The sequence below is a fragment of the Globicephala melas genome, chromosome 4, assembly GCF_963455315.2.
Source record: "Globicephala melas chromosome 4, mGloMel1.2, whole genome shotgun sequence".
NCBI classification, from domain to species: domain Eukaryota; kingdom Metazoa; phylum Chordata; class Mammalia; order Artiodactyla; family Delphinidae; genus Globicephala; species Globicephala melas.
The window spans coordinates 118919518-118937734 of NC_083317.1; the positions used below are offsets into that span (position 1 = coordinate 118919518).

Genomic DNA, 18217 nt, shown 5'->3' on the forward strand with positions numbered 1-18217 from the left:
CATTTCTTTTATTGTTAAATAATATGGCAAATTTCCTATTCCTGGGCTCTTTGGAAGAAGGAGAATTTGAGTTTTAGATCTATGTGTTCTGAGGATCACAACATGAGAAGCATGTTTCAAACTGACCATCACAGAGTCAGGAGGGTAAGTAACAGGCATCAGGAGCTGATGCTTAGAGGTAAGGGGTCAGGGGAACCAGGAATAATGAAAGCAATGAATGAGTTAAGGGGAGAGGCGGCTTTTGAATAAATAATGCAAAAGATAATAGTTACTATCAAGGCTGAACTTAAGTATGGTAAGACCAAGTATATTAGCTAGAGAGGACAAACACATTTATATAGCCATGAAGAAACAGACAAGACAAAACAAAACAAGCCCAAAACTAAGAAAACACTTCAGGCAATCTTATCACACAGAGGCTCCAAATCTTTCATTTGTAATGATATCTGTAGTTCTCTACCAGGTTTAATAAAAAATATGAGACCAAATCAGAGTCTTTGAAATTGGAGATTATCTAAATATATATGTAAGTGGAAATATGTTTTGTGTGTGTGTGTGTGTATGGATATATACACATACACACACAATCTCCAATATCACACCACATATATAGTATTATTCATATATCAGTGTGATATAAGTATATATATATATATATATCAGTATGATATATGTATACACATATGATTCTATGATTTCCATTAATATTCCAGAAAGGATTTAAGGTACCTGAATCAATATCTGTGTGTCATTTCAGTCACTCTAACTAAAGTCTCTGTAATCTTTAGGTCTTTGGAAGACACATCACACATTCAGCTGCTCAGAGAAAACCACCCATATTGCCATAATGAAGAAAGAATGTCAGAGAAGCATTGTCAGAGCTTTTGGATGTTTCTTACCATTTGAGGAGTTAAGCAGAGTTGAGTGCATTTGGCGGCCTTTGTGAAATTCATATATTTTATGATTGAAATTGTTTTATGACTTGGGAACTTATTGATAAAGCCTTGTAAAGTTATAGATAATAAATCACATTTAGTTACATATTGAATGTCATTTTCATTGAAATCACCCTGTTCTTTTAGTACACTTATCAAGATTTGTTATAACAATAACATTTGTTTTTTATTTTTAACTTTTTATTTTATATTGGAGAATAGTTGATTAACAATGTTGTGCTAGTTTCAGGTGTACAACAGAATGATTCAGTTATACATATACATATATCTATTCTTTTTCAAATTCTTTTCCCAATTAGGTTGTTACTGAATATTGAGTAGATTTCCCTGTGCTGTACAGTAGGTCCTTGTTGGTTATCCATTTTAAATATAGCAGTGTGTACATGTCAATCCCAAACTCCCTAATTATTCCTCCCCTCCACCCTTCCCCCCTTGGTAACCATGAGTTCAGTCTCTAAGCCTGTGAGTCTGTTTCTGTTTCGTAAATAAGTTCATTTGTATCATTTTTTTTTTAGATTCCCCATATAAGCGATGTCAGATGATACTTCTTTCTCTGACTTACTTCACTCAGTATGACAATAATATTTGTAATCTTTATTCATTGTTTAATATCCTTGTTCCTTACTAGACTGTTAGCTCCATGAAGGCAAGAGCCATGTTTTTTAGTATGTCATTGTAAACCTAGGAAAGTACCTAGTACTTAATATCTAATGAATAAATTTATGAATTTAAAAGATTGAAAATTGGCAATGACTTTGAAAATCCAAGATGTATAGTTGTCATTCTTTCAGGCTAAAGTGAAATTCATTTAATATTTCTGGAAAGCTCCATGTAAGAACATTGTTTATGTTTCCTGAGGTGTCAATTGCCATATCAAAGGTCTTGTTGCCGGATAACCATGCCCTAAATTTTCATACTCAAAAGGCAGTAAACTCCCCTGTCAATCTTTCACAAAATGCAGTTAACACTAAGTTTGGGTTGACACATTCACCATCAAAATTTTAGCAACTTGATGCTGGGTAAGTTGTTTAAAATACTTTCACTAAATAACAAATGCTGGGAAGGGTGTGGAGAAAAGGGAACCCTCCTACACTGTTGGTGGGAATGTAAGTTGCTGCAACCACTATGGAAAACAGTACAGAGGTTCCTCAGAAAACTAAAAATAGAATTACTGTATGATCCAGCAATCCCACTCCTAGGCATATACCTGGACAAAACCATAATTCAAAAAGATACATGCACCCCTATGTTCATAGCAGCACTATTCACAATAGCCAAAACATGGAAACAACCTGAATGTCCATTGGCAGATGAATGGATAAGAAGATGTGGTACATATATACAGTGGAATACTACTTAGCCATAAAAAAGAACAAAATAATGCCACTTGCAGCAAGAGGGATGCAGCTAGAGATTATCATACTAAGTGAAGTTAAGTCAGAAAGAGAAAGACAAATACCATATATCACTTGTATGCGGAATCTAAAATATGGCACAAATGAACCTATCTATACAACAGAGACAGGCTCACAGACTTGAGAGATCAGACTTGCGGTTGCCAAGGGGGAGAGGGGGAGGGAGAGGGATCAACTGGGACTTTGGGGTTGGTAGATGCAAATTATTACATTTAGAATGGATAAACAGCAAGGTCCTACTGTATAGCCCAGGGAAGTATATCCAATCTCCTGGGATAAACCAAAATGGATAAGAATATTAAAAAAAGAATGTGTATAACTGAGTCACCATGCTGTATAGCAGAGATTGGCACAGCATTGTAAATCAACTAAACTTCAATAAAAAAAAAATACTTTCACTGAAAATTTGTATTTTTCCCTAATTAGTATTCAAATACTCTTTCTACTTTTTTTCTTCATAGCTCCTATGCTGTGCTTGTTACATGATTATTAAAAATGATTGGCACATGTGGGTGGCCCCACCCCTCACTGGCCCAGTTCCCAGCAGCCCTTAGTAAAGGTGATACATAGAACATGATGCTTACCCTTAAGATCCCTTAAACACCCATCCATTCATCTTAAATACTCCCAGTCCTACTGCATCTGGGGCTGAGGCTCCTGGGAAGTGGGGCCATTGCCTGATCTAGAGCAGGGTTTCAAGCTTAGAGTTGATTCCCCTCTCCACCAGCATTCCTACTGTTACAGTGCTATTTGTGGCCTTTTTAGAAATATTTGGCAATTTCTTACTGGTATTATCTTAGGAAAATTTTTCTAAAACTTGGAAATAAGGGGAAAAAAATGATTGCAAGTCCTTTCAATATCGTGTCACAAAAGTGCTTCTCCAGGGACTTCCCTGGTGGTCCAGTGGTTAAGACTTTGCCTTCCAATGCAGAGGGTACGGGTTTGATCCCTGGTTGGGGAGCTATGATCCCACATGCCTCAGGCCAAAAAACCAAAACAAAACAGAAGCAATATTGTAACAAATTCAATAACGACTTTAAAAATGGTCGGCATTGAAAAAAAAAAATCTTTAAAAAAAAATTAAAGAAAAGAAATGCTTCTCCAACTTTATTATTAATGACCTGAATGACCCGGTGATATTTTTAAAATGCAGATTCTGACTCAGTGCATGTGGAGTGGGGAACCCAGATTCTGCAGTGCTGCTAGACGATGCTACACATTTTGAATAGCAAGGCTCGAGGGCAAATTGCTGAAAGCCCTTGTAAAAGTCCGTGCCACTTTCTAGGGCAGAGGTTCTCAAACTTGGTTGCACGTTAGAATCACTGGGGGAGGTTTTAAAAATCCCGCTGCTCAGGCCTTACTCAGTTTCCAAGTAGATGGGAGTATTTGGGGTAAGACCTAGTTATCAGTATTTTTTAAAACTCCCTAGCTGTTTCTAATATGCTCTAAGGGAATATAACTTTGTTTACACAACTGCATAGGGCCATTTTACAGTTCTGTAAAACTGTTAAGCTGTGATGGTTTTATTGCCCTGTAGGACTTTAACTAATTTTGTATCTAATTTGGTACTTTATTTCAGCGTTTTTTTTCCTACTGACTAAAAAATTCCAATTTCTCAAATTTTATTTTGTCATCTTGCTAGTTTTCTCAATAAAGTTAAATAAAACTTTGACACATAATGCTTTGATGGTTTTCGTATGTTTTATCCAATCTATTATCATAATTTCTCAGCTAGTAGCTACATTTTCTCTTTTGTTTGAGCAGCAGCCAATCTTTTTTGTGGAAGTTGGTAATGAATACATTATAAATTCATACATTATTTGGGGGTCTCCATACACCTCCTACCATTCTTGGTACAACACTAATCAAACCAACAATTCATTGCTAGTTTAGTAATTATTGACATACTTGATATTAAAGTACATTTCTGGAAATCAGATTTACACTGCGACCTGTACCAATTCACTATCATTTGGAAGATAGTTCCCTCTTTTATTTACAAGAGAAATGCCACAGCATAACCAACAGCTGGCTTGGACATGGAGCTCTTTTCCTACAGTGGGGCTGAATTGGCTCTACTTCACCTACATTTTCCCCCAGCTTCTCCTTATGACTGATGGCTCCCACTTGCAGGATGTCAGGACAGGGTCTGAGGGATTGCCTTTAGCAGAGTAAATTGGCCCACTTAGGGATCAAACCTGTGAACTTGGCTTCATGAGCACAGTAATCTTAGCAGAGGCACGAACCTGCCACTTTATCAGCTGATTGATTTCACTGAAAGTTATGATTCTGAAATTGTTCTGCTTCTCAGCTAAAGAAACATTGTGTTAGAGATGGGTAACGGTGGGTAAAGGGGTAAAATATGCTTTTGAGTTAAAAATATAAAAATTAAGATTTAATGAAAAATAACTAAAATGTATTTATATATTAAAAAAAAATCTCATACAAGTAAGGGCATCTAGCCTGAGTTCATATCATCTCTTCTTTTTAGGCTTCACCTTTAATATAGTCTTTCAATTTTAAAAAATAAAGTATGTTTTACCTACACAGCTATATTTATTGCCAATTTTCATAACACACAGTAAATATGTAAATATTAGAAAGACTCTAAAGTAATGACATGCTTCAGATGGAAGTCTTTCCCTTCAATTTTGTCCTCCTGCAAGTTATCCACTTATTCTGAAGATTACATAAAATCTTCTTTGGATAATTTTGGACATGAAAAATATTCTCTTATTTGAAACTCTCTGACTTCATATGGTCCAGTCTTTGAGTGTCTTCCACTATGACAAGTCACCTTTTTGGACAGATATGATTATAGGAATTGGCTGGGAGTCATTTCAGGTCAAACCTGTTGAGTGAGATGTAGATTTAAGTTGTTTTAATTAACTGTGGATACGATATGTGATGTGATAAATAACAAAACTGCTTTTCTCAAGTGGCTTATAAACTAGTCTTGAAGGCTCTTCCCAAAAGGGAGTTTCAAAATATTTTAAGATAATGGAAAAGTTAATGGAATAAGTAAAATCTGTCATGGTGAATACTGTGAAGGGCATTATTTATTTTGACATTAACTTTCTGGAAGTATTTATATTTCATTTGGTTTTGTTTTTGATTCATTATACATAGATACAATATTCTAGTACTTGTTTTAAAGTAGTATTAACATGATTGGTTCTAATTAAATTTCTTTTTGCCTTAATTGATTATTTTAGGAAAAACAAGAGGTTCACGTGCTGTCTCTAAGAGAAAGGGAGCCACAGAAAGATGACGTTTTACAATTTAATTCTTGAATAATTGGAATTAATTTTTTGCAGAAAATGTTTATGATCAGTGAATTAATACATTTAATTTATAATGAAACTTTAGCTATTAATCAAATGGTTAGCTTCAATGTCTTTTGGGATTAAAGTTATTAACTGTTAAAACATAACCATTTGACATAAAGAATTTTTCAATTTATATTTTCCAACCAGCAGTGAAAATTGTTTTTTTCAAAATATTAACTGCTACCAATGAAGTCTAATGTCATTAATTAAATAAGGTATTTCATAGAGAATAAAGGTCAAAACTGCTAGAAATTTCAAAAGCCCTTCCTGACTATCATCTACTCAGCACCCCTTCCTTTTTTTGGTAATAGTATACCTCATTTCCACTGAGAAAAGATCTGTCAACCACTGATCACCTTAATGGGATTTGGGGGCAGATCCGGGCATAATCATCTGGCCAATCAGAATATCCTACCAACACCATCTATAATAATTGGCTCAGGGATTGGTCTGTAATTGAAGCTGAGCCAGTAAGAGTCAATGCCAGAATTTCTGCTGGGCATTTTGGTCATGATGTCTTATTTTGCATCTGGAGTGGTCAAGAAAGCTTAGAGCTTAGAGCTGCTGGTTGGCCATCTTTGTTAGTAAGTGGGGAGAGCCAGTCTGAGAAAAATGACAACCCCAGAAAACGTGGGCTCAGAGAAGGAGAGATAGATTACTGATGCCTTTTTTGGACACTTGGATACAATCCTACCAATGGCTGCCTTAGCCGTGGTTTTTCATTTAAGAAGAAATGCCTTCCATATTTGATTAAAGTACTTTGAGTTGGGTTGCTATCACTGGCAACAAAACATCCTGGCTGTTAACAAGTAGATGATAAAATCATGACTTATTTCCTCATCATCTTATTATTTATTTTTAAGTTAAGGACTCAAAAATTAAAGTCCATTAATACATTTTGATAATGGAAAAAAAAACTGAAGAGCAAAACAGTGAATGCTATAGAACACTAATTCATTTGCTTTTCAGTCAACAACATTCATTAATTGCATCTGATAAAGCTAGAAAACAAATAGGAGTGGTTCTTATAATGCTAATAGAGATAAAACAAAACAAAAAAATATATACAATGAGATTCATATAGCCAAGACTAAGAAGTATTTTAGAAAATATTCCAGCAGGGGCTTGGAAGATATAGTAAATGATCACTAAGATCCTTCTTAAATATGAGGGTCTGTGATTTTTTAAAATTCCAAAATGGTAGATAAATGCAATTATTTAAAAATATATAAGTAAATTTAAGTGAGATAAGTGATCAGAGCTTTGTGAAAATAGAAGAGAGTATAAAAGACGGTAAGCATTCAGTTGGATTTTAAAGGAGGGAGGGTATTTAGTTACTAGAGAAATTGTATTTTTCTTCCATATTATTTTTATTTTATATTAAATTAATTATTATAGCAGCAACTTTCATGGATTAATATGATCTTAGTATCTAATATCGCAAATATTCTTGTTAAATAGTTGTATACTTTCATTTAAGACTTTCTAAAGACTTTTCTACATCTTTCAATAGCAGATGTAAGCTATTATATACAGAATGGATAAAAACAAGGTCCTACTGTATAGCAGAGGGAACTATATTTAATATCCTATGATAAACCATAATGGAAACGAATATAAAAAAGCATGTCTATATATGTATCACTGAATCACTTTGCTGTACAGCTGAAATTAACACACTGTAAATCAACTATACTTCAATCAAAAAAGACTTTCTAGAATATTGCTATGTTCATTTGGCTTGCAACGGAAGACGAGCTACAAAATATAAGACAACGTGATTAAATATAAGAGATATAGAGATATAAGTGGAGATAAAAATTGGAGAAACAAGTAAAAATATTTACAGCAGTGTTTCTTAAATAGGGGTTCACTTCAGAACCATCCATAAAGCTTTTTATAAACATACAGCTAAAGACCCTATCCCCAATGCTCCTCTTCAATAGATATGAGATGTGTTCCAGGCATTTTTATGTAAAGCCTCACAGATGATTCTAATGAATAACACTGTTTGAGAATAGCTGGGCTAGAGATAATGCAACTTAAGTTAACCCTTATATTTAGCACTAGTACTAGATGTGTATGTATAATGCCCCAAAGTATCCTTTATGTGGGATCTACAAAAGAGTGTCCTATGATCATATATGTGCATATTAGCACAGTAAAACCATACCAAACATAAAAAGCAGTTTAATAGATTAATCTTGTGCTTTTCAAACCTGACTACGAAACCCTTTAGTAATGTTATATACCAATTATTATGCTACTGATTAATAACTAGTTTCCACAGAAACACACATGAACAGAAACTCGTTAGGAACTCTCAAATATAACTGTGTTGACTTCAAAATGAAGGTATTTTCCATTAACCACTTTTAACCTAGCAACCTGATCATTAACTATAGGGTCAAGGTAGTTTGAAAGATATTTACTTTTAAATGCTTTTGTTTTCCGTAAGTATATACTTTTGCACTAGTCACTAGAATGTAATCTTCAGTGTCAAACTGGCTAGAAAGACTTTCAAGAAAAGCAAAATTTTGGTTGCTTTTCCCAACTTTTAGCTAACCGAATAATTCAGGGTATAAAAAAACATATTCCCCAAAGAACACACAGGTAGAACTCATGTGTTTCAGAACTTAATGAGAAAGGTAAGCTTTTTTTTGTTGTTAATAGTTTTAATTTAGAGCTACCATTTTTGTTGTACTGCAGCTTGTGATTTACTTACTAGATCAGAAATACATGAGTTTTTAAGAGATGTGTATTGTAAAGGATCAAAACTCATGGTTCTAAAGTGTCAAGAAAGTGATATAAAAATGGGTTAGATTCTGACTCACACTCCCCAGATAGCAAAGATCTCACTACTTTCTACCAGCAATACTTTGCTCTCTCATGCTTGATGCAGTATTACGTAGTGTTTCAAAGCAAGACCTTTTGAAGTTTCTGCCATGGTCAGAAGGTTTCATGTGGGTTTCTTCTATATGTGCATCTCTGGGTCTTCTTCGGCTGTGCTTGTTTTTTTGTGTGTGTGACTTCTAGTTTCACACAGATGTTTGAAGGTTACAGTTTTCTGGGTGCCAGTGAATAAAGGCAATGCTCTATTTCCTGCTGTCCTACAACTTCCATAAAAGAGGTATAACTTCAAAGAACTGTTTCCAGAGTATATAGTTCTTCCTTTTTGAGGAAATGAAACTTTTTGGTGTCTGATCAGTTTTTATTATTGTTTTTTGGATTTTGTATCTTTGCGACCCAGGTACTATTAATCAGGGCTTTACCTTATTTATGAAACCTCCAAGAAAGTCATAGGTCTTCAAATGCTTAGTATTGTTAGCAGTATTATAAAATGATGAAAGCCTGGCTCCATCTGGTAAAAATACTATTTACTAATACGGTATGTATGGTATTGTGATAGTATATTTCCCAAATGTTTATTTCAATGCTATTACTTTTTATTAATTCCTGGCTATTTATTAATGGGATAGACTAAGCTAGTGTTGCAGCATCCTTACTTCTGCTTTTTCCAAGTCCAACCTAGACTGTTTACATCAATGCAATATTCACCTTTAAATAATTGTCTTGAAATAGCTTCATATTCTCTCTCTCAATATTTATATACATATACACACATATATTTACACACACACACACATATTTTAAATCCTGCCTATAGCAAATATAACAGGTTAAAATAATACAAAAAGCCCCACCAGGTTTTCCAGGTTTCTTAGAGCATTCTGAAGTTTTCTTTCAGCATCTTGTTGCTTTCGAAGTCCAATTTTCCTGAAATATTTTCTATCATTGAATGCTCCCATACTATAGGAACTGTGAGCCATAATCTCTAATTTAGCACCATTTTCTTATCTATACATTATTGTTTACATCAAGTGTGATATCTTTGGCAATCAATTTTAACGGGCAGGTATTAACTTTCAACAGTGGCCTGCATTTGATGGTAGTGATAAAGAGCATTGCAACAGAATGCCCCTAAATTAATCTGCCAGTTTGACCCAGTAACTGACATGCATACTAAAACACTGATGTGAATTGAAAATAAAATAACTGCACTTGACAGATATAATAGTTTAAGTGATTTCAAATTAACCACATCCCACTGACCGCAAGTAAAGAATGTGTGCTTTCCCCTGTGATGCAACGTGCTCTGGGGGCTCATTATACAGAGTGGAGTAAGTAAATCCAGAGCAGAGTAATTGATGCTGGGAAAGAGTGACAGCTACTTAATGATTCTCAAACTTACACATAAAGATATCACAGGCACTTTACGCGTTATTTTTCTCTCTTCAATTTTGTAACATTATAAGCTTAAAACTGGATTGTGTAGTAATTTTAAAACATGATAGCTCTTAAGAAAATGCTTCAGCAAAACAACAAATAAATGACTTTTACATGAAAGGAAATCTAGATGTTATCACAACCTTACTTCTCTGCTATTCCTCTAAGAACTCATGTAATTATTATCTGAATGTTAACCTCCTTAGTTTTTATATTAAGAGTATAAAAAACTTATTTCATGCATGTGTTGTTGTATACATTTTGCTTCTCTTTTTAGGGCAATATTGTTGTTAAAATATTTTTTGAAAAAGCAGAAATGTTAAAATATCTAAAAATTAAAACCAAAATAAGATAGTTTTTTCTTCCTGAAAAATTTGGTTAACATCAAGTTCATGCTGAGGAACAGGTGAGTAGTTGAATAAATGAAGCCTTTGGCCTTCCATTTCATCTAATGTGAATACAGCTGGCAGCAGAATTTTTATTTAGAGAATGAAGTTAGCAAAGCTATTTGGTTTATTCAAATCAGGTAAGATTTCTCAGGGGTTATGATTTACCACTCATTTCTAAAATATAGTTTTTTTAATTGACCATGAAGAAATGGCTCAACAAAATTTGCCCTTAAGACATACTAATATATAATTTTTATTTGATTGGCTGTTCCCTGAGAATTGACTTTCAGACATTTTAGGTTAAGGGCCAAATTTATCTGCTCTCATCAGGCTACTAGAAGAGTATACAAGTGACTATGATTTTTCTTTCCCTCTTTCATTTAATAAGCAGTACTTAGTTCTTCTGCTAGTAATGTGCTAGCTTCTCTGCTAGATGTTTGATAAAAAGATATACAAAAATATTTCCTTTAGCTTGGAGGAGAAAAATTCTATCGGTGCACCAGTGAAAAGTGCTGTAATACATAAACGCTCCTACAGGTGTTGGGAACCCAGAGCATAATATGTCAGTGAATTCTGGAAAAATTGGTTTGTGGAAGAGTTGAAGGCTCAGATGAGTGATGTAGGAGAAGAGGGTATGTGGGGACATTCTAGAGAGGGGTACTGGGATATGCAAATGCATAGAGGTAGCAGAGAATACAATCTCCTTGGAAAACCATAAGTGCTTGGGTAACATCTATAGTGGGCTGTGTGGAGATGATAAGACCAAAAACACCAGCAAGGTGAAGAATATGAAGGCACTTAAAAATATTTTGCTAAGGAATTTTTAATGTATATATTCATTCATTCATATTTCAACATATATTTATATGCCATACATTGTGCCTGGTACTGGAGCACAATGGCAAACAAGAAAGATACGGGTACCATAGTCATATTATTTATTATTTATAGGAAAGGCAGATAATATACGTCCCTTACAGGGAAATTGCAGGGTGTACTAGGAATACATGGGATGGACACCCCAGATCACTCAGGGGATTACAGAAAATTTCCACAGAAAAGGAACATACAAAGAGAGATCTGAAATCTACAGGAGGATTAGGCTGATGAATGGGGGTGAATAGTGAAAAGAGTTTTCTAGAAAGAGGGAACAGCACATGAGAAGGCTTGGAGGCAAGCAGGCATGATACATGCTCAGGGAACTGAAATAAATTCTGTATGGCTGACGCTTAGAAGACGAGTGGAGGAGACCAATGTGAGAAATAAACCTGGAACAATAAGCAGGGATTAGGCCATACCCATATCATGTGAGGGTGATATGGAGTTTGGACTTTCCCTTAGCACAGGGAAGAGCTGTAGAAAGCTTTTAGGCTGGGGAATGGCAGATGTAAGTTGGCACTTATGAAAGCTCTTTGAGGCAGCATTATGTATTGCGAGGGCCAAATGAGGCAGAAAGAGCAACGGGTACTTACACTAGTATTATCTAGTTAAGAGGTGACAATAACTTGGATTAAAGGAATAATAATGGAAATGAAGAAACATGAACAGAATGTTAATATATAATGGATGAGGAATTGACTGATTTTAGTCATTGATTATATATGGAGAAGGATAAAAATGAGTCATGGATTATACTCAGGATTCTGATTTAGGTAATCAGGAAAATGACTGTGACACTCACTTAGATAGGTGACAAATGAGAAGTTGCAGACATGGATGAGTAAGGAGTTTAGTTTTTGATTTGGTAATCTTGAGGTGGCTGTAAACTTATAAGTATAAATGTCCAGGAGGCATTTGGATGTATTACTCTGAAATTTTAGAGAGACATAAAATAGGGAAGAGATTTGAAAGCATGATGGTGATGACAGTTGAAGCTGAAAGAGCATAACATTGTTCATGGAACTGGATTAGAATCAAAGCTAAAGGAACACCAATATTTAACTAGAGCAAGTAGAGGGGCCTGTGAAGGGAACACAGTTATAGCCAGAGGGAGGATGAGTATCAAGAGGACAGACTCATAGGCCTAGAGGAAGAGAGTATTTCAACAGCATCAAACGCTACAGAAATGACTGAAAAGGAACACTGGAATTACCAATGATGATCTTGGTAAAAATAGTTTCTATTATATAAAGAATTTGGACCAATAGCAGCGAGAGTGTTCTGGAAAGGGAACAGGGTGTAAAAAGGCTTGGAGCAAGCAGACATAGTATACGCTTGGGAAACTGCAATGCTTCCAGGATGAGTGGAAGAGACCAATGTGAACAGTAAACCTGGGACAACACCCAGAGGGCAGTAGGTTGATGAGTGTGTGTGGAGTGACTGAAGACTACAAAGAAAACTTTCAAAAAGCTGTGCTACAAAAAGGGGGGAAGAACAGGTGTTTCATATCCATCAATAACATTTTAGAATTAGTGGTTTTTTTTTTTTTTTTTTTTTTTTTAGATGAGAGAGGCTTAAACATGTTAAATATTGATGGGAAGGATCCAGGAGAGAAGGAAAGGTTGAAGATTAAGGGTTGACCTCTATGCGTGTGGTTGCTGTTGGAGAAGAGAGATGTGAAGCCCGGTGAAGTGAAACCCATGTGCCTGCTATTAGAATGGAAATGAGAGGTTCACAGCAAGAAACAATGTGAGTGTGGTCCCTCCCATTTGGAAGGTTCAAGCAGAGGCACTATCTCTCAGTGTAACTGGGTGGGAGCCTGGCTAGAAGATGGGCACACTGCAGAATAGAATTACTATTTTATAAATAGAAGTGTAAAAGTCATGTTAAGAGGTGGAAAATTATTTTCCCCACCAGCCTCACGTAGACTGATCAAGGTGGTCTTTGGGAAAAAAATCTCATTTATTGTATGAAGTTATTATAGTCATCAGGTACTCTAAGAAGTAACATGGCCATAGCAATGGTATATGAGCAAAGATATCTCCCTATGTCCAAGAGAAACAGAAGTCACTCTCTCCCTTGTTAAGGGGAAGAAGCTGGCATAGGTGAAGATTCCATTTGCAACCACTTGAAACTGATGCAAAAGTTTGTGATACCCAATAAATGATGGAAACATATTCCAATTTCCTTCGAGGAGATACATTGTCCTGACTGTGGAGGAGGACTTACAGAACTGCAGAAGTAAAAAAATAATCTGGGTTGAGGGAGAATTAAATGTTGGAGAAGCATTCACATAGGATTACTTTCTAAAGGCTTAACCCCCGTGGCAATTTGTAACATAAGTGGATTAGATAAACAAATGCACAGTTCTTAAACAAAAGCACAAACTGTATTGTATGGAAGCTAAGTCTTCATTTAATTCCAGCATTTATTTGTTCTGTAGAAGATGGCTGAAATATCATTCAGTACAACGGTTGGTATCCCCACTTCCCTACCTTAGCCATGATCATCTCGAGTGTACTTATTCCACATTGTGGAAGGTCAGGAGAACAGAAATACCAACCAATAAGTTGTTGCCTAGACCAAATACCTTAAAGATCAATTATTTCATTTTCTTCCCTATCGGGGAACAGAATACAAGGGACTTGGGGAACAGAATACAAGGGAACAGAATACAAGGGACTTGGTTATATGTGTGATAAAGTCATGGTAGTAACAATTTGCCTGGGTGTGTTATTTTTATTTGGCCATAGAAGCCTATGTTAGGTATGGGTAATTGTAACACTTTAGTTCTTCCATCAATATATTAATTTGTGTAACTTCCACTAGAACTTTCGAGTTAGGAACTATCACTATTCACATTTTATAAATGAAGAAACTGAGGCACAGAAAGATTAGGTAACTTGCCCAAGTATTACAACTCAGAAATGGCCACACCAAAATTTGAGCCTAGGAATGCTATTTCCAAGGCCCACACATTTTTTTTTTTTTTTGCGGTACGCGGGCCTCTCACTGTTGCGGCCTCTCCCGTTGCGGAGCACAGGCTCCGGACACGCAGGCTCAGCGGCCATGGCTCAGGAGCCCAGCTGCTCTGCGGTATGTGGGATCCTCCCGGACAAGGGCACGAACCCGCGTCCCCTGCATCGGCAGGCGGACTCTCAACCACTGCACCACCAGGGAAGCCCAAGGCCCACACATTTAACTAATATAGACAAATTACTCTTAGCCATTTGTTTCCTCATGAGATTGGACTGGAGATAAAATTAAGAACACTGTAGAAAAAAATTTGAATTCTGGCCATGAGGAAGTGATAGGTATTAGACTTATACTCCTGTTTAAAACAATTATACAACTAGATAATACATATATTCTGGCCAATATACATGAAGCAATTATTTTTAGGCAATTGGGAGACTCTACGGTAGAGCAGAGATCCTTGAGAAAGGGAAGTACATGAAGTGAACTCCACATTTACGCTGCCCTTCTGCTGAGGGATTTCTCCATATTATGGCACAGGAAAGTAGACCCAAACACAAATCTTCAGTTCCCTTGGTAGAAGATACAGCGATTGGATTTAGCACTGCAGAGGTGTTAGAAATTTGAGGATCAGGTATGCAGATCCCAGACTGGGGAAAGCTGTGCGGAGAAAGAGCTCCACAGTCTTTATGAAAGTCCCCTTGAGCATTTGGCTAAAAAGTGAAGTCTGGTAGAGAATAGCCACTGGTGAATTTTGAGCTGAGTAGAGTTTCTGCAGGTGATCCTGTGCTACGAAGTGCTGAAGTTCTGACAAGCCAGAGTGAAGAGACCTTGTTGAACATCCTGAATGTTCAACTGATTTCCCAGAAAGGCCATGCATTAAAATTAGGACTACTCTAGCACAGGTATAACAACTATTCTAGTCTTCCTTAAACAAAAATTAAAACAATATTGGGCAAAGTAAATCTGACATGCCAGTGAACCAGTTTTCTGACATAACAACTCTTAAAAAAAACACAAAAACTCACGCAGGAGAGGTGGTCCCAAATGGTGACATACGACGATCCTGAACTCACCTCCTCCCATGGACATTGAATCTACAGCTACATATGGAAAAATTTCCTCTGAAAAAACCTGAAAAACAACTGAGAAACTCCTCCAACGGGCAAACAAGAAAAGGGTCACACAAAGGCAAGTAGAAGAGGCAGAGATGTGGTCTTTCCATAAACCCCTGGAAAGACCCACATTCAGGAGGGAAATCACAAACCCACAGCTTCTGCCTGAGGAGCAAAGGGTTCATACCCCACATCAGGCACCCCAACTTTTAAGATCTGCACCTGTCAGACAAGCCCCCAAATCATCTGGCTTTGAAAGCAACAGAGATTGTGGCCATAAGACCCAAAGTGCTGAAGCAAACTGAGAAACTGCTCTTAAAGGGTTCATGCACACACTCACCCCAGGGTCCAGTGCAGAAGCAGCCATTTGAAAAATGCCTAGACTTTATGACAAAGAGATTCATTTGCCAATGTTAAAAGTGTAGGCCTGAGGGGCAGGGTCCTGTTGGGAAACTTTCTGGGAACAGAAGAGCTGGTGGGAACCATTTTTGCACTCTCTCTCTACATAGCTAAAGCTGGAGGGTGCCTTTTTTTTTTTAATTTTATTTTTTTTAACATCTTAATTGGAGTATAATTGCTTTACATTGTTGTGTTAGTTTCTGCTGTATAACAAAGTGAATCAGCTCTACGTATACTTATATCCCCATATCTCCTCCCTCTTGCATCTCCCTCCCACCCTCCCAATCCCACCCGTCTAGGTGGTCACAAAGCACTGAGCTGATCTCCCTGTGCTATGTGGCTGCTTCCCACTATCTATCTATTTTACATTTGGTAGTGTATATATGTCCATGCCACTCTCTCACTTCGTCCCAGTTTACCCTTCCCCCTCCCCGTATCCTTATGTCCATTCTCTACATCTGCGTCTTTATTCCCGTCCTGCCCCTAGGTTCTTCAGAACCATCTTTTTTTTAGATTCCATATATGTGTGTTAGCATACGGTATTTTTTTTCCTCTTTCTGACTTACTTCACTCTGTATGACAGAATCTAGGTCCATCCACCTCACTACAAATAACTCAATTTCGTTTCTTTTTATGGCTGAGTAATATTCCATTGTATATATGTGCCACATCTTCTCTATCCATTCAGCTGTCAATGGACACTTAGGTTGTTTCCATCTCCGGGCTATTGTAAATAGTGCTGCAATGAACACTGTGGTACATGGCTCTTTTTGAATTATGGTTTTCTCAGGGTATATGCCCAGGAGTGGGATTGCTGGGCCATATAGTAGTTCTATTTTTAGTTTTTTAAGGAACCTCCATAGTGTTCTGCATAGTGGCTGCACCAATTTACTTTCCCATCCACAGTGTAGGAGGGTTCCATTTTCTCCACATTGGAAGGTGCCTTTTTCTTTTTCTTTTTCTTTGGTGAGTGCCATCTTCACGCTCTCCCTCTGCCATACTCCACAGTGCCAGTATCTCCCAGAGGGGAGATTTTACACATGTCTGGTGCCCTGGTTTTTGTAGCTGCAGCCCTGGGAATGCCTCTTGATCACCTGGCTCTGGACGGCAGGGGCACTTGTGTCCCTGGGTCCAATGGGACTGTAATAATCAGAGAGAGTTCCTGGCAGATTACCACCTCCAAAGCATGGCACAGATAGTCGACTAAAACATATCCCCAGTCCTCCTGAGAAAGGGGCCCATTTACTTGCCCAGGAGCTTTGGCCTGAGGGTCAGGCTTTTGGTCTGGCATACTTGCTCTTTTTTTTTTTTTCTTTTTTTTTATTGGCGTATAATTGCTTTACAATGGTGTGTTAGTTTCTGCTTTATAACAAAGTGAATCAGTTATACATATACATATGTTCCCATATCTCTTCCCTCTTGCGTCTCCCTCCCTCCTGCCCTCCCTATCCCACCCCTCTAGGTGGTCACAAAGCACCAACCTGATCTCCCTGTGCTATGCCGCTGCTTCCCATTAGCTATCTATTTTAGGTTTGGTAGTGTATATATGTCCATGCCACTCTCTCACTTGTCCCAGCTTACCCTTTCCCCTCCCCATATCCTCAAGTCCATTCTCTAGTAGGTCTGGCATACTTACTCTTAATGAATCTTTTCACTTTCCCTCTGCCTTGCTCCAGCTCACCAACATCTCCCAAAAGCGAGCTTATACCCTGTCTTGTGCCCAATTTTTGCAGCTGCTGCCAGGGGACACCTCTACATTGCCTGGTTCTAGTGGCCAGTGGGGTTTACACTCGCAGCTCTTACAGGACCATAATGCATGGAGAGAGTATTCTTAAATAGCTAAGGCTCTTGGGCATAGCAAGAGGCAACAGGCCCAGAAGCTCAGCCTTTCTGTGAAGAAGCTTATAGGCTTTTCATTATAGCTGCAGCCTGAGGGGAAGGCTTCTAATTAAACACATATCTAAGGGCTGACTGTAAACCTTTCCAGAGACCTTGGAAGATGGATGCTATCTTTGAACTTTCCCTCTACTGTGCTCTAGAGTGCCAGCATCTCTCAGAGGGGAGCTCTTACACATATCTGGTGCCTTGGTTTTTCTGTCTGGGGCCTCAGTATTATGGCTGCCACTCAAGAGAACACCTGGGTTTTGTGGCCAGGGGGCTTTCATTGCTGGGTCTCACAGGACTGTAAAAATCAGAGAGACAGTTCTTGGCAGACTACCACTCCCAGGACACTGCACAGACAGCAGATTGAAACACACCCTGTCTTTCTGTGAGAGAGGACTATTTTCTTGTTATAGATTTTTGGTCTGAGGGGTAGGCTTCTGGGCTGGCACAACTCTAGAGGCCTGCAGAGGTGCTCTCAGGAAACACAGGCTAGGGGACATCATATTTATGTTCTCCCTCTATCTCACAACAGCTTGACAGTATCTGCCAGACTGGAGTGTATACATTCCTCTGTGGCCCCAGTTTTTG

At 37.4% G+C, this 18217-nt stretch overlaps 2 long non-coding RNA genes across 6 annotated transcripts in view; one reads left to right on the forward strand and one right to left on the reverse strand.

Moving 5' to 3' along the window:
- Positions 1 to 2542, forward strand: part of LOC132597273 (uncharacterized) — a 318142-nt gene extending 315600 nt beyond the window's left edge. For all 3 annotated transcript variants that reach the window (XR_009563801.1, XR_009563802.1, XR_009563800.1), the window contains 2 exons: positions 58 to 144; positions 789 to 2542. This is a non-coding gene — a long non-coding RNA (uncharacterized lncRNA). The remainder of the gene's footprint in view (positions 1 to 57; positions 145 to 788) is intronic.
- The window catches only part of LOC132597272 (uncharacterized), a 399384-nt gene that overhangs the window by 54260 nt on the left and 326907 nt on the right, over positions 1 to 18217 (reverse strand). The gene's annotated exons all lie outside the window — the stretch shown is intronic.